Raw genomic sequence first — 24,681 nt, 5'->3', positions numbered from 1 at the left:
GTCAAAGGATGCAGAAAGGGAGTAGAGGAGGGTTGAGGAGGCAGAATCAGGAGATTGGTTGGAGAAGGCTTGAGCAGAGGGAAGAGATGATAGGATGGAAGAGGAGAGAGTAGCAGGAGAGAGAGAGCGAAGGTTGCGACGGCGCAATACCATCTGAGTAGGGGCAGAGTGAGTAGTGTTGGAGGAGAGCGAGAGGGAAAAGGATACAAGGTAGTGGTCGGAGACTTGGAGGGGAGTTGCAGTGAGATTAGTAGAAGAACAGCATCTAGTAAAGATGAGGTCAAGCGTATTGCCTGCCTTGTGATTAGGGGGGGACGGTGAGAGGGTGAGGTCAAAAGAGGAGAGGAGTGGAAAGGAGGCAGAGAGAAATGAGTCAAAGGTAGACGTAGGGAGGTTAAAGTCACCCAGAATTGTGAGGGGTGAGCCATCCTCAGGAAAGGAACTTATCAAGGCGCCAAGCTCATTGATGAACTCTCCAAGGGAACCTGGAGGGCGATAAATGATAAGGATGTTAAGCTTGAATGGGCTAGTGACTGTGACAGCATGGAATTCAAAGGAGGAGATGGACAGATGGGTCAGGGGAGAAAGAGAGAATGTCCACTTGGGAGAGATGAGGATTCCAGTGCCACCACCCCGCTGACCAGATGCTCTCGGGGTATGCGAGAACACGTGGTCAGACGAGGAGAAAGCAGTAGGAGTAGCAGTGTTTTCTGTGGTAATCCATGTTTCCGTCAGCGCCAAGAAGTCGAGGGACTGGAGGGAAGCAGAGATAAACTCTGCCTTGTTGGCCGCAGACCGGCAGTTCCAGAGGCTGCCGGAGACCTGGAATTCCACGTGGGTCGTGCGCGCTGGGACCACCAGGTTAGAGTGGCAGCGGCCATGCGGTGTGAAGCGTTTGTGTGTGGCCTGTGCAGAGAGGAGAGAACAGGGATAGACAGACACATAGTTGACAGGCTACAGGAGAGGCTACGCTAATGCAAAGGAGATTGGAATTAAAATTAACTAAACAACTGGGGAAGCGAGAGAGCAGGGCCTCCCTCACTAACCATTCACTGAAACACTCAATTATAACTTTTCCAACTTCCACTTTAGAAATTATAATTGATGTAAACTACAGTGGGTCAATGTTTCCAGGAATAGGCTCAAACTTAGTTTATTCAGCTAGATAACTTTACATTTACATTACATTTAAGTCATTTAGCAGACGCTCTTATCCAGAGCGACTTACAAATTGGTGCATTCACCTATAATATCCAGTAGAACAACCACTTTACAATAGTGCATCTAAATCTTTTAAGGGGGGGGGGTTAGAAGGATTACTTTATCCTATCCCAGGTATTCCTTAAAGAGGTGGGGTTGGTACAGTATTCTTCCGTGAAACCCACCCAGTGCACCGTGTCATATGACGCCGTAGCTAACTAGCATGCTAGCATCCAATAACACACGGTTAGCACCAATACTTGGTTACAACAAACTACCAATGGATCATTCGTGTCTGTGTCTAGTTCCTTTCATAACGCAGAAGTAATTAAACGTTGGCTAGCTAACACAAAGTCAGTCCTGCTAGCTACACAAGTGGACTACACAACTCGAAAGTTCAGAAAGTTAAGCTTACGTGAGCTTCTATCTCAAGGCCATCAGACTGTTAAACAGCCATCACTAGCACATCAGAGGCGGCTGCCTAGAGACATAGACTAGGAATCATTGACCACTTTAAGGAATGGAACACTAGTCATTTTAATAATGTTTACATATCTGCCATTACTCATCTCATATGTATATACTGTTTTCTATACTATTGTACTGTATCTTATTCTATGCATTACTCATCTCATATGTATATACTGTATTCTATACTATTGTACTGTATCTTAGTCTATGCATTACTCATCTCATATGTATATACTGTATTCTATACTATTCTTCTGTATCTTAGTCCATTCCGCTCTGACGTCGCTTGTCCATATATGTATATAGTCTTAATTCATTCCTACTTAGATTTATGTGTATTGGGTATATGTTGTGTAATTTGTTAGATATTACTGCACTGTCCGAGCTAGAAGAACAAGCATTTCACTGCACCCGCAATAATATCTGCTCACCACGTGTACGTGACCAATACAATTTGATTTGGCAAAATTACACAACTCAAATTCTCTATTAACTACTATCTTACACTACTTCTAACAAATAAGTCTATTGGATCTTCCCAACTGGCTGACTCATTCAGTGCTAATGTAATGTTAGCAGGCTGGTAAGGCTAACGTTAGCAGGCTATGTGGCTAGTAACCTTGCAAGTTGATTTGTAACAATACATTTATAATAAGTCTACTGGATCTTCCCTGACTCTTACTATTGGATGGGCCCCAGCCATCAATCTGCAAGGCTTTGCTCTTGATCTGTGGAACCTTGCAAGTTGATTTTGTAACAATAAATTCATAAAACTATTTTGCTTGTTAGTTTGATGAAACTGTAATTGAAACCAGAGTGAAAATGATCTTGTTTAACTTGAAAGTTATACATTAGAATGTATTTCCTGTTGGAGTTTACATTATAGGACCACTACTTATTCAGCACACTACTATGATACACATCCCTATGATATCCTATGATACTATGATACACATCCCTATGATTCCCTATGATATCCTATGATACTATGATACACATCCCTATGATACCCTATGATACACATCCCTATGATTCCCTATGATATCCTATGATACTATGATACACATCCCTATGATTCCCTATGATATCCTATGATACTATGATACACATCCCTATGATACCCTATGATACACATCCCTATGATTCCCTATGATATCCTATGATACTATGATACACATCCCTATGATTCCCTATGATATCCTATGATACTATGATACACATCCCTATGATTCCCTATGATACACATCCCTATGATATCCTATGATACTATGATACACATCCCTATGGGCCAGTGGAGGCGGCGCCAGACATTATAGCACCAGTGCTTAATTATCCCCAACATCATTCTGAGATAACTGTTTATTTACATAAAAATACATGCAGTAGGGAAAACACTGGAAAGTCAATCCCTCACACGAATTTCCAGAGTCTCTGCAGCCTACTCTCCCACCACGTATCGGGCTTGCACCTCTCCTATGTCCCACTGTTCAGAGGCATATATTTGTCCTACTGTTCAGCAGCCTAAATCTGTCTTCTTTCCTACTGTTCAGTAGCCTACATCCTTATCTCCTGTGTGTTTTATCTCATGAGTTCTCATGTTACCTAACTGATTAAAACAATTTCCACACTGGGAGGAGTGGTAAGGCTTCTCCCCTGTGTGTGTATTCTCTCATGTGTTTTCAAGTTCAATAACTGGGTAAAACTCTTTCCACACTGGGAGCAGTGGTACAGCTTTTCTCCTGTGTGTATTCTCTCATGCCGTTTCAGGTCCCCTAACTGGGTAAAACCCTTTCCACACTGGGAGCAGTGGTAAGGCTTCTCTCCTGTGTGTATTCTCTCATGCCGTTTCAGGACCCCTAACTGGGTAAAACCCTTTCCACACTGGGAGCAGTGGTACAGCTTTTCTCCTGTGTGTACTCTCTCATGTCGTTTCAGGTCCCCTAACTGGTTACAACCCTTACCACACTGGGAGCAGTGGTAAGGCTTATCTCCTGTGTGTGATCTCTCATGTTTTTTAAGGTAGCTTTTCTGATTAAAACTCTTTCCACACTGGGAGCAGTGGTAAGGTTTCTCCCCTGTGTGTAATTGCTCATGTGTTTTCAGGTTACATAAGTGGATAAAACGCTTTCCACACTGGGAGCAGTGGTAAGGCTTCTCCCCTGTATGTATTATCTCATGTGTTTTCAGGTTACGTAAGTGGGTAAAACTCTTTCCACACTGGGAGCAGCGGTACAGCTTTTCTCCTGTGTGTATTCTCTCATGTCGTTTCAGGTCACCTAAGTGGTTACAACCCTTTCCACACTGGGAGCAATAGTACAGATTTTCTCCTGTATGTATTGTCTCATGTCGTTTCAGGTCACCTAAGTGGTTACAACCCTTTCCACACTGGGAGCAATGGTACAGCTTTTCTCCTGTGTGTATTCTCTCATGTCTTTTCAGGTCACCTAACTGGTTACAACCCTTCCCACAATGGGAGCAGTGATAAGGCTTTTCTCCTGTGTGTATTTTCTCATGTTTTTTCAGGTAGCTTTTCTGGTTAAAACGCTTTCCACACTGGGAGCAGCAGTAAGGCTTCTCCCCTGTGTGTAATTGCTCATGTGTTTTCAGGTTATTTAAGTGGGTAAAATTCTTTCCACACTGGGAGCAATGGTAAGGCTTCTCCCCTGTGTGTATTCTCTCATGTGTTTTCAGGTTACGTAAGTGGGTAAAACTCCTTCCACACTGGGAGCAGCGGTACAGCTTTTCTCCTGTGTGTATTCTCTCATGTGTTTTTAGATTACACAAGTGGGTAAAACTCTTTCCACACTGGGAGCAGTTGTAAGGCTTCTCCTCTGTGTGTATTCTCTCGTGTTTTTTTAGGTAGCTTTTCTGGTTAAAACCCTTTCCACACTTGCAGCAGTGGTAAGGCTTCTCCCCTGTGTGTATTCTCTCATGTTGGTTCAGGTGTCCTTTCTGGTTAAAACTCTTTCCACACTGGGAGCAGTGGTGTCGTCTTGATGGTTTGGACGTCTCTGGCTCTGGTTCCTCTGAGTCTGGTCTTTCTCCTGCAAAAGACAGAGTGTTCATTTAACCTGTTGGGGCTAGGGGGCAGTATTTGCAAGGCCGGATAAAAAGCATACCCGATTTAAACTGGTTACTACTCTTGCCCAGAAATGAGAATATGCATATAATTAGTAGATTTGGATAGAAAACACTCTAAAGTTTCTAAAACTGTTTGAATGGTGTCTGTGAGTATAACAGAACTCATATGGCAGGCCAAAACCTGAGAAGATTCCATACAGGAAGTGCCCTGTCTGACAATTTGTTATCCTTCTAGGGCATCTCTATCAAAAACACAGCATCTCTGCTGTAATGTGACATTTTCTAAGGCTTCCATTGGCTCTCAGAAGGCGCCAGAAAGTGGAATGACGTCTCTGCAGTCTCTGGGCGAAAAACAGCAGGAGTTTTTGTGAGTGGTCAGGCTGAGAACAGTGACAGTGGAGTGCGCGTCCACGAGAGGACTCCATGTTTTTCTGTCAGTCTATGAATGAATATAACGTCGCCCGGTTGGAATATTATCGCTATTTTACGAGAAAAATCGCATAAAAATTGATTTTAAACAGCGTTTGACATGCTTCGAAGTACGGTAATGGAATATTTTGAATTTTTTTGTCACGAAATGCGCCCGCGCGTCACCCTTCGGATAGGGACCTCAACGCACAAACAAAACGGAGCTATTTCAATATAACTATGGATTATTTCGAACCAAAACAACATTTGTTGTTGAAGTAGAAGTCCTGGGAGTGCATTCTGACGAAGAACAGCGAAGGTAATCCAATTTTTCTTATAGTAAATCTGAGTTTGGTGAGGGCCAAACTTGGTGGGTGTCAAATTAGCTAGCCGTGATGGCCGGGCTATTTACTCAGAATATTGCAAAATGTGCTTTTGCCGAAAAGCTATTTTAAAATCTGACACCGCGATTGCATAAAGGAGTTCTGTATCTATAATTCTTAAAATTATTGTTATGTATTTTGTGAACGTTAATCGTGAGTAATTAAGGAAATTCACCGGAAGTTTGCGGTGGGTATGCTAGTTCTGAACGTCACATGCTAATGTAAAAAGCTGTTTTTGATTTAAATATGAACTTGATTGAACAAAACATGCATGTATTGTATAACATAATGTCCTAGGAGTGTCATCTGATGAAGATCATCAAAGGTTAGTGCTGCATTTATCTCAATAACCTGAGTCCAGTTTTAACTATCTTGGTTTGATTTTAAAACAAATGTTGTAGAGTTTCCTGGTAATTACTGATATGTTTACATTACTTATTTTATTCATTCTGTTTTACAAGTCAGAACACAAAAAACGAAACAGTTCTAGGAAACTCAAGACACAGACGTTGCTGGATTCCTATCAATCAGGTGGTTGTAAATATATAACCTTCATAGCTGTATGATACAGAATGCGACCTACACACTTCCTTAAACATAAAATAAGTAAATAAGTAATTTTGTGTGGAAGTCTAAAACTTGTTTTTACGTCGAAGACACAAAGCACATCAGTAAAATCTACCCGTTGTCGAAAGTGTTCGACGCTGTTTAAATGGACCAATTTGTTATTTTGACTATCACTGATGTCATGACATTTTGGGTAAAGTAAAAAATAAGGTGAAATATTTTGGGTAGATGTTCCTAAAACTGATAGTTACTATATATAGTAAGTTTATATACAGCCATATTATGAAGTCTGAAAAGGCTTGTTCATTCGCATGTGATGAATAACTATGACATCATATGTTCCTAAAACTGATAGTAACTATACTGAACAAAAATACAAACGCAACATGTAAAGTGAGGCAATCGAGGCAAAGGGTGGCTAATTTGAAGAATCTCAAATATAAAATATATTTATTTGTTAAACACTTTTTTATTTACTACATGATTCCATATGTGTTATATCATAGTTGATGTCTTCACTATTAGTCTACAATGTAGAACATAGTAAAAATAAAGAAAAATCCTGGAATGAGTAGGTGTATCCAAACTTTTGACTGGTACTGTAAATTCCTCTACCATACACCTTCAACGTCATTTTAGAGAATTTGGCAGTACGTCCAACCGGCTTCACAAATGCAGACCACGTGTAACCACACCCGCCCAGGACCTCCACATCCGGCTTCTTCCCCTGCGGGAGACTGAGACCAGCCACCCGGACAGCTGATGAAACCGAGTAGAATGTCTCTCTGTAATAAAGCCATTTTGAAGGGAAAAAACTAATTCTGATTGGCTGGGCCCGGCTCCCCAGTGGGTGGGCCTATGCCCAGTCATGTGAAGTCCATAGATCAGGGCCTAATGAATGTATTGGCATTGACTGACGTACTGTAAATCGTTGAAATTGTTGCGTTTATATTTTGTTCAGTGTATATATATATATATATATATATATATATATATATATATATATATATATAGTCATATTATAATGTATGAAAAGGCTTGTTCATTCACATGTCATGAATTCACTATGACACCATATTTGTATACGTTTTATTATACTTTTATTACGTAATAGATCATATGGGTTGAGTAGTGTTTTATTATGTAATAGATCATATGGGTTGAGTAGTGTTTTATTATGTAATAGATCATATGGGTTGAGTAGTGTTTTATTATGTAATAGATCATATGGGTTGAGTAGTGTTTTATTATGTAATAGATCATATGGGTTGAGTAGTGTTTTATTATGTAATAGATCATATGGGTTGAGTAGTGTTTTATTATGTAATAGATCATATGGGTTGAAAAGAGTTTTATTATGTAATAGATCATATGGGCTGAGTAGTGTTTTATTATGTAATAGATCATATGGGTTGAGTAGTGTTTTATTATGTAATAGATCATATGGGTTGAAAAGTGTTTTATTATGTAATAGACCATATGGGTTGAGTAGTGTTTTATTATGTAATAGATCATATGGGCTGAGTAGTGTTTTATTATGTAATAGATCATATGGGTTGAAAAGAGTTTTATTAGACTTTTATTATGTAATAGATCATATGGGTTGAAAAGTGTTTTATTATGTAATAGATCATATGGGCTGAGTAGTGTTTTATTATGTAATAGATCATATGGGTTGAGTAGTGTTTTATTATGTAATAGATCATATGGGCTGAGTAGTGTTTTATTATGTAATAGACCATATGGGTTAAATAGTGTTTTATTATGTAATAGATCATATGGGTTGAAAAGTGTTTTATTATGTAATAGATCATATGGGTTGAGTAGTTGATAAGAGAATTATCTATTAAAGGTAAATGAATCAATAGACCATGATGAAATTATTAGTCATACAGAATGGTTAATGAATAATCAATGTAATGATCAATGTAGGGATAGATAAGTTTGATTAGTTCTGGAAAGTTCAGGAACCATGTGATAGGGAAAGGAATGTGTATATGCAATTAGAGGGACACCAGGAGATACATGGTCCTGGGAGTGAAAGCTTCAAAGCATTTCTTATCTTGAGGGAAAGAAACAGGCGAGCTCGGGAGAGTGATAAAGAGGGTGAGAAGTTTGTGGGGGAGACAGGTCACCAACAGTGTGTGTAAATGCATGTGCGTAAGAAAGCAAGAACTATATAATGACTGTTTTGTTATCCTGACCTCAGAACGTTCTCTGAATAAAGCTACAGAAACCTTTTGCAGAAAGCTGAGTCCTTGCCTAATTATTTTAACCCATTGTCTTACAAACCTTGGGCATTAGTCAAGGCGAATTGATTATTGATTATTATCATCAAAAATAAAAAATTCCTATTACAGTAGTGTTTTATTATGTAATAGATCATATGGGTTGAAAAGTGTTTTATTATGTAATAGATCATATGGGTTGAGTAGTGTTTTATTATGTAATAGATCATATGGGTTGAAAAGTGTTTTATTATGTAATAGATCATATGGGTTGAGTAGTGTTTTATTATGTAATAGACCATATGGGTTGAGTAGTGTTTTATTATGTAATAGATCATATGGGTTGAAAAGTGTTTTATTATGTAATAGATCATATGGGTTGAGTAGTGTTTTATTATGTAATAGACCATATGGGTTGAGAAGTGTTTTATTATGTAATAGATCATATGGGTTGAAAAGTGTTTTATTATGTAATAGATCATATGGGTTGAAAAGTGTTTTATTATGTAATAGATCATATGTGAAGAATGGCGCTGAAGGATATGGCTGCAGTTTTAAGATCCCGTAACCAATTATGCGATTGTGTATGTTTCTTCGCGTTATTTGTAACTTATTTTGTACATAATGTTTCTGCCACTGTGTCTTACAACCGAAAAGATCTACTAGATCTCAGGACAGCGATTACTCACCCCGTACTGGAGAAATACTTTTTCCTCAATGAGTCGGACAGGAAGGATTTACTTCAGACGCCTGACAAGGCCCTCATCTCCGTCATTCGCAGGAGAAAGAGACAGAGGATCAGGGACGAAGGTCCGGGTGCCTTGTAAGGATGCGTCGAACAAGAGGGTAATCTACCTTTACCATCGGTCCTATTAGCCAATGTTCCATCAATCGATAATAAAAGACGAAGTACGATCACGTATATCCTACCAACGGAACATTAAAAACTGTTTCATCGAGTTATCATATCCCAACCAGTCATTGTTGGGAGTCCCATAGGGCGACATCCGATGTTGGGCGTCATTGTAAATAAGAATTTGATGTTAACTGACTTTCCTAGTCAAATAAAGGTTAAATAAAAATATGGCCATAAGCAAACAGGAAAACACTCCTAATGGCGCTCCTAATGGCCGGGGACTTTAATGCAGGGAAACTCAAATCCGTTTTACCTGATTTCTACCAGCGCGTAAAATGTGCAACCAGAGGGGAAAAAAACTCCACACCACCTTTACATACTAAAGGTTACATACTAAAGGTCGACCGATTAATCGGCATGGCCAATAAATTAGGGCCGATTTCAAGTTCATAACAATCAGTAATCAGCCTTTTTCGACACCGATTATGGCCGATTACATTGCAATCTACGAGGAAACTGCGTGGCAGGCTGACTTCCTGTTACGCGAGTGCAGCGTCAAAAGGACCTTGTGGTTGCACGGAGCCAAGGTAAGTTGCTAGCTAGCATTAAACTTATAAAAACCAATCAATCTACACATAATCACTAGTTAACTACACATAGTTAATGATATTAGTAGGTTAACTAGCTTGTACTAGCCTGTTGCATATAATCAATGTGGTGCCTGTTAATTTATCACAGAATCACAGCCTACTTCAACTTTGCCAAATGGGTGATGATTTAACAAAAGTGCATTGCTGAAAAAAAAGCACAATCTTTGCACAAATGTACCTAACCATAAACATCAATGCCTTTCTTAAAATCAATACACAGAAGTATATATTTTTAAACTTGCATATTTAGTTAAAAGAAATTCATGTTAGCAGGCAATAGTAACTAGGGAAATTGTGTCACTTCTCTTGCGTTCAGTGTAAGCAGAGTCAGGGTATATGGAACAGTTAGGGCCGCCTGGCTCGTTGCGAACTGTAAACTAAATTGCCAGAATTTTACATACAGTTGAACTCTGAAGTTTACATACACTTAGGTTGGAGTCATTAAAACTCGTTTTTTCAACCACTCCACAAATTTCTTGTTAACAAACTATAGTTTTGGCAAGTCGGTTAAGACATCTACTTTGTGCATGAAAAATTATTTTTCCAACAATTGCTTACCGACAGATTGTTTCACTTATAATTCACTGTACCACAATTCCTGTGGGTCAGAATTGTACATACACTAAGATGACTGTGCCTTTAAACAGCTTAGGAAATTCCAGAAAATTACGTCAAGGCCTACCTTCAAACTCAGTGCCTCTTTGCTTGCAATCATGAGAAAATCAAAAGAAATCAGCCAAGACCTCAGAAAAGAAATTGTGGACCTCCACAAGTCTGGTTCATCCTTGGGAGCAATTTCCAAGCGCCTGAAGGTACCACGTTCATCTGAACAAACAATAGTACGCAAGTATAAACACCAAGGAACCACACAGCCGTCATATTGGCTCATTCATCCCCCTCCTCTCCCCTGTAACTATTCCCCAGGTCGTTGCTGTAAATGAGAATGTGTTCTCAGTCAACTTACCTGGTAAAATAACGTTAATAGAAAAATAAACACAAAAATACCTCTCAGGAAGGAGACGCGTTCTGTCTCCAAGAGATGAACGTACTTTGGTGCGAAAAGTGCTAATCAATCCCAGAACAACAGCAAAGAACCTTGTGAAGATGCTGAAGGAAACAGGTACAAAAGTATCTATATCCACAGTTAAACAAGTCCTATATCGACAATAACCTGAAAGGTCGCTCAGCAAGGAAGAAGCCACTGCTCCAAAACCGCCATAAAAAAGCCAGACTACGGTTTGCAACTGCACATGGGGAGAAAGATCGTACTTTTTGGAGAAATGTCCTCTGGTCTGATGAAACAGAAATAGAACTGTTTGGCCATAATGACCATCGTTATGTTTGGAGGAAAAAGGGGGAGGCTTGCAAGCCGAAGAACACCATCCCAACCGTGAAGAACGGGGGTGGCAGCATCATGTTGTGCAGACGCTTTGCTGCAGGAGGGACTGGTGCACTTCACAAAATAGATGGCATCATGAGGAAAGAAAATTATGTGGATATATTGAAGCAACATCTCAAGACATCAGTCAGGAAGTTAAAACTTGCTTGCAAATGGGTCTTCCAAATGGACAATGACCCCAAGCATACTTCCAAAGTTGTGGCAAAATGGCTTAAGGACAACAAAGTCAAGGTCTTGGAGGGGCCATCACAAAGCCCTGACCTCAATCACATAGAATATATTTGGGCAGAACTGAAAAAGCGTGTGCGAGCAAGGAGGCCTACAAACCTGACTCAGTTACACCAACTCTGTCAGGAGGAATGGGCCAAAATTCACCTAACCTATTGTGAGAAGCTTGTGGATGGCTACCCGAAACGTTTGACCGAAGTTAAACAATTTAAAGGCAATGCTACCAAATACTAATTGAGTGTATGTACACTTCTGACCCACTGGGAATGTGACGAAAGAAATAAAAGCTGAAATAAATAATTCTCTCTATTATTATTCTGACATTTCACATTCTTAAAATAAAAGTGGTGATCCTAACTGACCCAAGACAAGGAATTTTTACGAGGATTAAATGTCAGGAATTGTGAAAAACTTAGTTTAAATGTATTTGGCTAAGGTGTATGTAAAATTCTGACTTCAACTGTAATTATGACATAACATTGAAGGTTGTGCAAAGTAACAGCAATATTTAGACTTAGGGTTTCCACCCGTTCGATAAAATAGGGAACGGTTCTGTATTTCACTGAAAGAATAAACGCTTTGTTCTCGAAATTATAGTTTCCGGATTTTACCATATCAATGACCAAAGGCTCTGTGTTCATTATATTATAATTAAGTCTATGATTTGATATTTGACAGAGCAGTCTGACTGAGCGATGGTAGGCAGCAGCAGGCTCGTAAGCATTCATTCAAACAGCACTTTACTGCGTTTGCCAGGAGCTCTTAGCAATTCTTGAAGCACAGCGCTGTTTATGACTTCAAGCCTATCAACTCCCGAGATTAGGCTGGCAATACTAAACTGCCTATAAGAACATCCAATAGTCAAAGGTATATGAAATACAAATGGTATAGAGAGACATAGTCGACGTGTCATAATTCCTATAATAACTACAACCTAAAACTTCTTAACTGGGAATATTGAAGAACTGGGAATATTGAACCACCAGCTTTCATATGTTCTCATGTTCTGAGCAAGGAACTTAAACGTTAGCTTTTTCACATGGCACATATTGCACTTTTACTTTCTTCTCCAACGCTGTGTTTTTGCATTATTTAAACCAAATTGAACATGTTTCATTATTTATTTGAGACTAAATAGATTTTATTTATGTATTATAATAAGTTAAAATAAAATTGTTCATTGTTCATTCAGTATTGTTGTAATTGTCATTATTACAAATATATATATAAAACTCTGCCGATAAATCGGTATCGGCTTTTTTTGGTCCTCCAATACATCGGTATCGGCGTTGAAAAATCATAAATCGGTCGACCTCTAGTACATACCCCAACCAGAGGTCATGGATTACAGGCAACATCCCTATTGAGCTAAAGGGAAGAGCTGCCACTTTCAAGGAACGGGACTCTAATCCGGGAAGTTTATAAGAAACCCCACTATGCCCTCCGACGAACCATCAAACAGGCAAAGAGTCAATACAGGACTAAGATCGAATCGTACTACACCGGCTCTGAGGTTCGTCGGATATTTGCAGGGCTTATAAACTATTACAGACTACAAAGAGAAGCACAGCCATGAGCTGCCCCATGACACGAGCCTACCAGATGAGCTTAATTACTTCTATGCTCGCTTCGAGGCAAGTAACACTGAAGCATGCATGAGAGCATCAGCTGTTCCGAGTCAACATTCACAAGGCCGCAGGGCCAGACGGATTACCCGGATGTGTACTCCAAGCATGCGCTGACCAACTAGCAAGTGTCTTCACTGACGTTTTCAACCTGTCCCTGACCGAGTCTGTAATACCAACATGTTTCAAGCAGACCACCATAGTTCCTGTGTCCACGAACACTAATTAAGGTAACCTACCTAAATTACTACAGACCCATAGCACTCACATCTGTAGCCATGAAGTGCTTAGAAAGGCTGGTCATGGCTCACATCAACACCATTATCCCAGTAATCCTAGACCCACTCCAATTTGCATACCGCCCCAACAGATCCACAGATAATGCCATCTCTATTGCACTCAACACTGCCCTTTCCCAACTGGACAAAAGGAACACTCATGTGAGAATGCGATTCATTGACTACAGCTCAGCGTTCAACACCATTGTGCCCTCAAAGCTCATCACTAAGCTAAGGACCCTGGGACTAAACACCTCCCTCTGCAACTGGATCCTGGACTTCCTGATGGGCCGCCCCCAGGTGGTAAGGGTAGGTAACAACACATCAGCCACGCTGATCCTCAACATGGGGGCCACTCAGGAGTGTGTACTCAGTCCCCTCCTGTACTCCCTGTTCACTCATGACTGCACGGCCAGGCACGACTCCAACACCATCATTAAGTTTGCCGATGACAACAGTGGTAGGCCTGATCACGAGCAACGATGAGACAGCCTATAGGGAGGAGGTCAGAGACTTGGTCGTGTAGTGTCAGGACAACAACCTCTCCTTGAACGTGATCAAGACAAAGGAGATGATTGTGGACTACAGGAAAAGGAGGACTGAGCACGCCCCCACTCTCATCGACGGGCTGCAGTGGAGCAGGTTGAGAGCTTCAAGTTCCTTGGTGTCCACATCACCAACAAACTAACATGGTCCAGACACACTAAGAAAGTCGTGAAGAGGGCACGACAAAGCCTATTCCCCCTCAGGACACTGAAAAGATTTGGCATGGGTCGTCAGATCCTCAAAAGGTTCAACAACTGCACCATCGAGAGCATCCTGACTGGTTGCATCACTGCCTGGTATGGTAACTGCTCGGCCTCCGACCGCAAGGAACTACAGAGGGTAGTGAGTACAGCCCAGTACACCACTGAGGCCAAGCTTTCTGCCATCCAGGACATTTATACCAGGCCGTGTCAGAGGAAGTCCTTAAAAATTGTCAAAGACTCCAGCCACCCTAGTCATAGACTGTTCTCTCTTTTACCGCACGGCAAGCAGCACCGGAGCACCAAGTCTAGGTCCAAAAGGCTTTTATTTTTGGTTGCGTAAACAACAACTGTAATTGTGTGATGGTGGGGATGCAGGGCAGCGTTCATATATGGTCGATTCCGTGGGAAAGTCAACCTGAACATGTGTAACGGAGGTAAGAACGTGCTGTAAGATCACTCCACAGCTAGCTTCAAACGTCACAGATGGAGCTATCCAACTGGTACCTTTTGTATAGCTCAATCGGTTCATTGTCAAGGAGAGCAGTCACGCATGTTGAGAAGCAGAGGATCACTAGTTTGAGCCCGGTATGGTGACAGGGACAGTGGAGTAAACTAAACTGTTAGCAGCACACTGACATAAAAAAAGTTACTAATTTCCAAATGAAACAATGTTCTTTAAAGTCTATATGTTGGAGTTCAGCCTTCATTTGACCTGATAAAGTAGGAAATTAAATGAATTTTGTCCATTACAGAGACGGAGGCCAAGTCTTACAAAAAATGCTTTTCAGTTATACATATTTCATGGCTTTTAGAAAAGGCTTACAGAGTTTGTTTTAAACTATATATTTCTTGTGTAGCTCAGATGTTAATGAAGCAATCCAGACCACATTGAAGTGTCTTGAGTTTTGTTTGCCTCTTCTAGAGTCTTGTAAAGATAGGGGGGGTTGACTGGGACAGGCAATGTAACATCCATAATGTTTTTAGGGAAAGTTTTTATAAAATATGCACCTTTTATTAGATCATCTTGAAACTTTTTCTCTAAAGCTAACTTTCATCAAGGTTTTATATGGTCTATTGGCTTCTCTCTTTTCATTGGCAGAATCCTGTTTCAGTGTTATGATATTCATGACATCCATATCCACCAGTCAATCTTCCTATCAACTAACAGAACTCTGCTGGTTGTCCTGGTAACAGATACAAGTGGGCAGATCTATTTTATTTGTTCAAACTAAGCTACAGCACTTACTTTGATGAGTCAAATCTGATCCTTTCTTCTCTTCTCCTCCTCTCACAGTTCCACTCAGCCCCATTGTTTTCCTGCAGTCCACCAGCAGCACAGACAACCTCTTCATACCCAGCAGTAAGGCGCTACTGGGAGAGGCATGACACGGGTACTCCGGGAGGGAGGAAGGGCTAGCGTTGTCCTGGTAACCATAAAGAGGGGACACAGACACATATCATTATGGATGCTGATGCCACGGTTGTCATAAAGTGCTTTACAGAAACCCAGCCCAGACCCTGATAGAGCAAGCTGTATGCTAGACCAGACCAAGCTGTACCATCTGGTGTTCTGATCTGGAGAGACACTTCTCTGACTTGTCAGCATCAGGATGTTGTTGAGGCTCCCCAGAGGATCCACCATAGTCATGTCTCTCTCCTGTGTGAATGAGCACATCAAACAGATGGTAAACTTATGATCTTCTATTATAATCACAAAGAGTCTTACAAGAGGAATTAATATATATAAACGGGGCCTAAAATGACAACTTTCATCATGATTTTGTAAAATTTTGTTTATGTTGTGAATGTAAAAGGGTCGTTCCACTAAATGGGTGCCTTTTACGTCCCTTTGATATTTTAAGTAGAAATTATGCACCAATATTGAATTTTAAAAGCCTGTTATATTAGATGAAGTGTACTTTAATATAGACCACATGGAGAATTCCATATATCTCATTTAAAAGTGCCAAAAATGTATGTACCAATGGCAGATTACACCTTAAACAATTCCTACAGTACAGAACAACATATTCAAGTGTAGAACTTCAGTAGAATGCCCATTTAAAACCACACAATAGTTCAACAACGACATGGTTTTTGCCCCTGTTTATAAGACAGTACTCACTGATGGTAATCTGATCTTCAGCCTCCTCCTTTTTCACTCCTAAAACGTCTTCCTCCTCCTCTTTTATTGAGATAGCCTCCTCTTCCTCTTTTACTCCAAAAGGTTCTTCCTCTTCTTTCACTTCATTCTCTTCTTGTATTGTTATGGCATCTTCCTCCTTTTTGATTCTGAAAGCTACATCGTCCTCTTCAACTCTGAAAACCTCTTTCCCATCATCCTCTTCTTCTTTCAAAGTAATCGCCTCCTCTTCCTCCTTTATCATTCTGACTGCTTCTTCCCTTCTTTTCATCTTAGTTTAGTGAGCTCATGCCAGGTCGCAGTTGTAAGTGAGAACTTGTTCTCAACTAGTCAACCTGGTTAAATAAAGGTGAAATAAATAAAAATAAAAAATGCTCCGGGAGATTAGCCTAGTGCAGTACCAATGTAACACATTTGCTAATTTAATAAGCAAATTCCGTTTAAATGAACCAGTAGATACGTAAACAGAATGATGTTCTAAACACTAAGATTAATATACACAAGATTGGTCTAAAGATCTTAAATGTTTCGGTTTTATGTTGGCTAGCAAACCACCGTGGTGGGTGAATCAGAAGCCTTTTGTCGCTGTTGAAGAAGCCTCCAGTTCCGTCCACTAGATTATACGTCACGCAAGAACCATCGCCTGAAAGACTCAGATCGCCATCTGCTGGGTAACGAAGACTGGGATTTTTTTTCCATTTCAATGTTTATTCTGGCAAGCAATGTCATAAGAACTAATTTAAAAACAACCAGATGTTATGTTTTCTCTTCCTTCTTACAGCCAATACTTTACTCCAGGGCTGACCTGCCCATTGGGCAGGATTAGGTGACAGATTGAAGAGGGTGGCATATTCAGAGATAAATTGACCAAGGCTCATCGCTAACAACACATAATAACACCTCACATAATCCTGCCCCAAAACAATGAACACTTCTCTCACCCAGTGGCATATGGGCTATTTAGGTGAGTGTTGCTATTGCCACATGAAGCAGTGCCCAGTCTCTGAAGTGCCCTTATGGGTGGTGGTATAATTTGTATTCATTTTTTGCCATAGTTATTCTGAACCTACTGCTTGCAAGTTGTCTTTATCTACACCCAAAAAATGAAAATATTTTTAGATTTTTTTCCCCGATTTTTTTCATACTTCAAAAGTGGTCTCCTGATGTGGTTTAAGTATTGTTGTGGACTTAGAACATCCAATGTTGTTGTTTTTCTATTAACAGTGTGATTTAGAGAGGGAAACCAGAAAAAACAGGGACAAATCAGAAACCTGGAAAAACTAAACGTAGAATATAAATTAGAGATTAGGTCCCTGAATGGTCAAAAACCTCTTCAAATAGAAGTAAGTTTATAGCAGAAAATATCTTACAGGTAGGCCATCTCTCACTCTGTCTCATCATGTCACAAGCTGACAGGCTCCCAGAGGCAGGGCAATAAAAGGCCCCAGCTCACTCAACTGCCCCTCCCCTCTCCAACAGCCATCAACCCAGAACATCCTGAAGACAGAACATCTAAAAGATCATCTGGGAATCCTTTTTTCCTCATGGAGCTTTTTGAAAGTGAGTTGAATATTCAATGTGATGTTTGTACAGTGCCTTCGGAAAATATTCAGACACCATGACTTTTTCCACATTTTGTTACATTACACCTTATTCTAAAATGTATTATATTCAATTTGTTCCTCATCAATCGACACACAATACCCAATAATAATTGAATTTACCACAAGTGGACTACAATCTAGTTGTAGAAACATCTCAAGGATGATCAATGGAAACAGGATGCACCTGAGCTCAATGTCGAGTATCAGAGTAAAGGGTCTGAATACTTATGTAAATAAGATCTGTTTTCTGTTTTTAATACATTTGCTAAAATTTCTAAAAGCCTTGTATCACTTTGTCATTATGGGGTATTGTGTGTAGATTGCTGAGGAAATTGTTTAATTTTATCCATTTTAGAATAAGATGTAACGTAACAAAATGTGGAAAAAGTCAAGGGGTCTGAATACTTTCCAAAGAAACTGTAAGTGATTGAGGAGAGAGCATCATTGCTATATTCTAATTAAAATCATTGACCCATAAGGGAACACATGACCAAAGCTAGGCGTGACCCATATAGAATTAAAACAACATTCATCTTAATGACAAATATAATCGAATAAACAAATGTTTGCATAACCAAAGACATGAAAACTGGCACCAACATTGTATTTAGCTAGGATTTCATAAGACCAGGAAGGTCATTGAGAATAACAATAGACAATAGTTATTGTTGCTAGTGTAACCGATGTGAAATGGCTAGTTAGTTAGCGGTGGTGTGCGCTAATAGCGTTTCAATCAGTGACGTCACTCGCTCTGAGACCTGAAGTGGTTGTTCCCCTTGCGTTGCAAGGGCCGCGGCTTTTGTGGCGCGATGGGTAACGATGCTTCGTGGGTGTCAGTTGTTGATGTGTGCAAGGGTCCCTGGTTCGAGCCCAGGTTGGGGCGAAGAGAGGGACGGAACCTACACTGTTACACTAGTTCAGGGATGAAGATAGTGAAGGTTCATGAATGTTAAAGATGTGTTCACAGTGTGGATTTTGACAGAGGGGGATTAGAACCCCAAAGTAATAGTGGTATAAAATATCATAAAGTTCATTTAAGATTCTGGTTTAGGGGGGGTAATAACTTTTTGGAAACCACTATTCACACTATGTACAGACATAGAAAACCATCACATCAAGGAGGTGTAACAGTGATGAATGGATATTCAATGTGCAACAGTAGTCCTCTGTAATAAGCAATATGTGGTAAATATGTTTACATACATCCATGACTGAATGGTTTCATGAACACCTTTAAAGGTTTTGTAAGTAAGTTGTAACAGGTCCTCACTCAGCAGTCTGAATTAACCTAGAGGCACCAAAACAAACTTTTAGAGAAGTTTGGAGATTACTCCACAAGTAAGGTGCAAAGAGCTGATTAACCTAACTCTGTACAGACCAAAGGAATTCCCAGAGCTAGCCATCCCTGAGACTGTGTATGATAACGCCAACTCTTACCTCTAATGGTTATTGTAGATGTTGGCTACAGAGAGAGTTACTGTCAAAGAGATTTATAAATGCAAAGAGAGCAATGAATGGACCTACGTGACCATAGAAGAAGACCCTTATATTCTGTTGGGGCCACCCCTTCCCATTCGGATCCCGGTAACGGGATTGCTTGACAAGATACATGGCGCGAAATTCAAAACAGCAAAAAATCTAATAATTTTAATTTCTCAAACAATCAACTATTTTACACCCTTTGAAAGATAAACATCTCCTTAATCTAACCACGTTGTCCGATTTAAAAAAGGCTTTACGGCGAAAGCATAAAGTTAGATTATGTTAGGACAGTACATTGACAAAACATTGACAAAACATTACACACAGCTATTTTCAATGCAAAGACAGGCGTCACCAAAAGCAGAAAACCAGCTAAAATTAAGCACTAACCTTTGACAATCTTCATCAGATGACACCCCTAGGACATTATGTTAGACAATACATGCATTTTTTGTTCTATCAAGTTCATATTTATATCCAAAAACAGCATTTTACAATGGCGGTGATGTTCAGAAAATATTTAGCCTCCAAAACTGCCGGTGAATCAGCGCTACAATTTACAAAATTACTATTCGAAAACATTGGTAAAATATTGTCATTCAAAGAATTATAGATTAACATCTCGTGAATGCAACCGCATTGCCAGATTTCAAAATAACTTTACTGGGAAATCACACTTTGCAATAAACGAGGTACTATGCTCAGAAAAATAGGCTAGGCGATACAGACTAGCGCCATCTTGGAGTCATTTAAAATCAAATATACTATTGTAAATATTCCCTTACCTTTGATTATCTTCATCAGAAGGCACTTCCAGGAATCCCAGGTCCACAACAAATGTTGTTTTGTTTGAAGAAGTTCATAATTTATGTCCAAATAGCTCCTTCTTGTTAGCGCGTTCCGAAGGCTACTCAAAATTTACGAAGCGCACAGAACATGTCGCCACGAAAGTACAATTTTTTTTTATTTACGTTTGTTCAAACATGTCAAACATTGTATAGCATAAATCTGTAGGGCCTTTTCAATCAGAACTTCAATAATATTCAAGGCGGACGATTGCATTGTCTTACAAAACGTTTCGGCACGAAAGAGTACCCACATGCACACGCATCATAGTAGTAATGGCCCTCCCCCTATGACAAATTTTCCAGGCCTCTCGTTCGGTCAGTTTTTACAGGAGAAGACTCAAACCACTTTGTAAAGACTGTTGACATCTAGTGGAAGCCTTAGGGAGTGCTAAATGAATCCTAGGCAAAGGCTTGAAAGTGATTCCACACATCAGATTTCCACTTCCTGTTAGGATTTGTCTCAGGGTTTTGACTGCCATATGAGTTCTGTTATACTCACAGACACCATTCAAACAGTTTTAGAAACTTTAGAGTGTTTTCTATCCAAATCGAATAATAATATGCATATTCTCGTTTCTGGGCAAGAGCAGTAACCAGTTTAAATCGGGTACGTTTTTTATCCAGCCGCTTAACGTCTATACAGAAACCCAACCTAAAACCCCAACTCAGCATCTTAATTAACAAACTCATCAATATGTTTTTTTTAAAGACAGCTTAACGTCTATACAGAAACCCAGCCTAAAACCCCAACTCAGCATCTTAATTAACTAACTCATCAATATGTTGTTTAAAAGACAGCTCAACGTCAGATACACCATACAAGGTACATTCACTTTAATCATTAGAATCATTTTTGTGCACTCTAGAAAACAACATATACTTAGTTTTACACAGATTCAATAGTAATTTAAGGTCAGTAAAGGTTTTCTGTAAAATAATGACAGCATACTGTAGTTCAGATACCTAGGTACTAAAGATTTTATATGCAACATTTGACACACAAAAGTACTCGTTACATTTTGAATGCTAAGCAGGAGAGGAAAATATTCAAATTCACACACTTATTAAGAGAATATACGTGGTCATTACGACTGCCTCTGATCTGGCGGACTCACTAAACACAAATACATCGTTTGAAAACAAGAAAATGGTACCGTCTTCTTTGCTTAATAGAAGGAATTTGAAGTGATTTATACTTTAACTTTTGATAATTCAGCATATTTACAACCAAATACTTTAAAGTAGTATTTTACTGGGTGACTTTCACTTAACTTTTTTAAGGTATCTATACTTTTACTGCTGAAGTATGACATGTGGATACTTTTTTCCATCACTGGTATAAAGTACCAGTCAAATGTTTGGACACACCTACTCATTCAAATGGATTTTCGTTATTTGGGCGGCGCACAATTGGCCCCACGTCGTCTGGGTTTGGCCGGGGTAATTGTAAATAAGAATTTGTTCTTAACTAACTTGCCTAGTTAAAGGTTGCACACACCACATTGACCAAAAAGTTATTTTGTTGGCATTTACATATGTCCCCATTACCAGTAAAACATCTTCAAAACCTATTTCTTTCACTTACTTTCGTGGCTTAATTACGTCATCTACTTACATTATATAGGAATGCACGTCAGCTTTGACATCGGTTTTGCACATCGGCGTTAAACTACAGTGGGGGAAAAAAGTATTTGATCCCCTGCTGATTTTGTACGTTTGCCCACTGACAAAGAAAGGATCAGTCTATAATTTTAATGGTAGGTTTATTTGAACAGTGAGAGACAGAATAACACTGATTGGCCAAAGGGGGCGCTGCATCATTCGTGCGGGTCAACATGTTTACTGTTGTTATTTTTCTATTCAGTTCAAATCGCCATAAATTTAGCGTCTGAACTGTGCATAAGGCAATTTCATATTAATTCAAGTAGACTAACAGGTAATATTAAAATGAACAGACTATGTCTTTACTCCTCCTGCATGGTGTAACAATACATAGATGTACAGTGAGGGAAAAAAGTATTTGATCCCCTGCTGATTTTGTACGTTTGCCCACTGACAAAGAAATGATCCGTCTATAATTTTAATGGTAGGTTAATTTGAACAGTGAGAGACGGAATAACAACAAAAATATCCAGAAAAACGCATGCAAAATTTTTTAAATTGATTTGCATTTTAATGAGGGAAATAAGAATTTGACCCCCTCTCAATCAGAAAGATTTCTGGCTCCCAGGTGTCTTTTATACAGGTAACGAGCTGAGATTAGGAGCACACTCTTAAAGCGAGTGCTCCTAACCGCAGCTTGTTACCTGTAAAAAAGACACCTGTCCACAGAAGCAATCAATCAATCAGATTCCAAACTCTCCACCATGGTCAAGACCAAAGAGCTCTCCAAGGATGTCAGGGACAAGATTGTAGACCTACACAAGGCTGGAATGGGCTACAAGACCATCGCCAAGCAGCTTGGTGAGAAGGTGACAACAGTTGGTGCGATTATTCGCAAATGGAAGAAACACAAAAGAACTGTCAATATCCCTCGGCCTGGGGCTCCATGCAAGATCTCACCTTGTGGAGTTGCAATGATCATGAGAACGGTGAGGAATCAGCACAGAACTACACGGGAGGATCTTGTCAATGATCTCAAGGCAGCTGGGACCATAGTCACCAAGAAAACGATTGGAAACACACTACGCTGTTAAAGACTGAAATCCTGCAGCGCACGCAAGGTCCCCCTGCTCAAGAATACATATACAGGCCCGTCTGAAGTCTGCCAATGAACATCTGAATAACTCAAAGGACAACTGGTGAAAGTGTTGTGGTCAGATGAGACCAAAATGGAGCTCTTTGACATCAACTCAACTCGCCATGTTTGGAGGAGGAATGCTGCCTATGACCCCAAGAACACCATCTCCACTGTCAAACATGGAGGTGGAAAAATTATGCTGGAAACATTATGCTTTGGGGGTGTTTTTCTGCTAAGGGGACAGGACAACTTCACCGCATCAAAGGGACGATGGACGGTGCCATGTACCGTCAAATCCTGGGTGAAAACCTCCTTCCCTCAGCCAGGGCATTGAAAATGGATCGTGGATGGGTATTCCAGCATGACAATGACCCAAAACACACGGCCAAGGCAACAAAGGAGTGGCTCAAGAAGAAGCACATTAAGGTCCTGGAGTGGCCTAGCCAGTCTCCAGACCTTAATTCCATAGAAAATCTGTGGAGGGAGCTGAAGGTTTGAGCTGCCAAACGTTAGCCTCGAAACCTTAATGACTTGGAGAAGATCTGCAAAGAGGAGTGGGACAAAATCACTACCTGAGATGTGTGCAAACCTGGTGGCCAACTACAAGAAACGTCTGACCTCTGTGATTGCCAACAAGGGTTTTGCCACCAAGTACTAAGTCATGTTTTGCAGAGGGGTCAAATACTTATTTCCCTCATTAAAATGCAAATCATTTTATAACATTTTTGACATGTGTTTTTCTGGATTTTGTTGTTGTTATTCTGTCTCTCACTGTTCAAATAAACCTACTATTAAAATTATAGACTGATCATTTCTTTGTAAGTGGGCAAACGTACAAAATCAGCAGGGGATCAACTACTTTTTTCCCCCACTGTATACATCGGGCTGATGCCGATGTTGGCATTTTTAGCAAATATCAGCCGATTCCGAAATGCTCACCAATATATCGTCCATCCCTACCAAATATCACTTTCAGAGGGGTGTATTATGACATCAGATAGAACTACTCAGACATTCCAAATATCACTTGATTATCAGAGGGGTTATTATGACATCATATAGAACTACTCAGACATTCCAAATATCACTTGATTATCAGAGGGGTGTATTATGACATCATATAGAACTACTCAGACATTCCAAACCAGGCTTCATCCATATCATGAAGTTGGATATTGATCCAACCATTTCAAAAGTAATGACCAGGCTGATGGAAACAGGATATGGTTTTACAATTTTATAAATGCCGACAAACGATTTGTTAGTTCGTTTGACGTGGTGGGGTCTTTTTGTGTCAGTAAAAACATTTTAGTGAGAAATGGCGGTGGAAACTCCTTTATGAGCAAATATTTATATAATAACCATCACATCTTAGTTAACTTGGAGTCACATGATGATATGTTCAGTGGTCCTCCCACTACGGCTTGGGAACCCATGTAGTTTATTAGGCTACAGATGAAATAAGTTATGAACTTCACAGGGTGGTGAAACTGCACGTGATGAGCTTGATGCTCCTTTCCAATACATTTTGATGGTCTTATTCTGGTGACATGATGATTGATGATTGGTTGCCATTTGACAAGTAAAACAATATCGCTCTCATCCATAATAATCTCATCATGTAGGTAGCCTACCAGCACTGTATATGTGAGCTGTTGGCTACAGTGCACATGCCAAGAGCACGTTTTCTATTTAACTCAACAGTTTTTAAAACCATCAGTAGAGTTGAAAATGTGATGGA

The 24,681-nt window shown here is 39.8% G+C and overlaps 1 protein-coding gene and 1 pseudogene across 1 annotated transcript in view; one reads left to right on the top strand and one right to left on the bottom strand.

The window, feature by feature from the left end:
* LOC115178195 (zinc finger protein 658B-like) overlaps positions 1-24,681 on the top strand; it is a 1,063,446-nt gene that overhangs the window by 314,139 nt on the left and 724,626 nt on the right. The gene's annotated exons all lie outside the window — the stretch shown is intronic.
* LOC115178193 (zinc finger protein 883-like) lies at positions 2,498-16,918 on the bottom strand (annotated as a pseudogene).

The sequence above is a fragment of the Salmo trutta genome, chromosome 38 (assembly GCF_901001165.1).
Source record: "Salmo trutta chromosome 38, fSalTru1.1, whole genome shotgun sequence".
Lineage (NCBI taxonomy): Eukaryota > Metazoa > Chordata > Actinopteri > Salmoniformes > Salmonidae > Salmo > Salmo trutta.
This window is presented reverse-complemented; position numbering and strand designations above follow the sequence as displayed.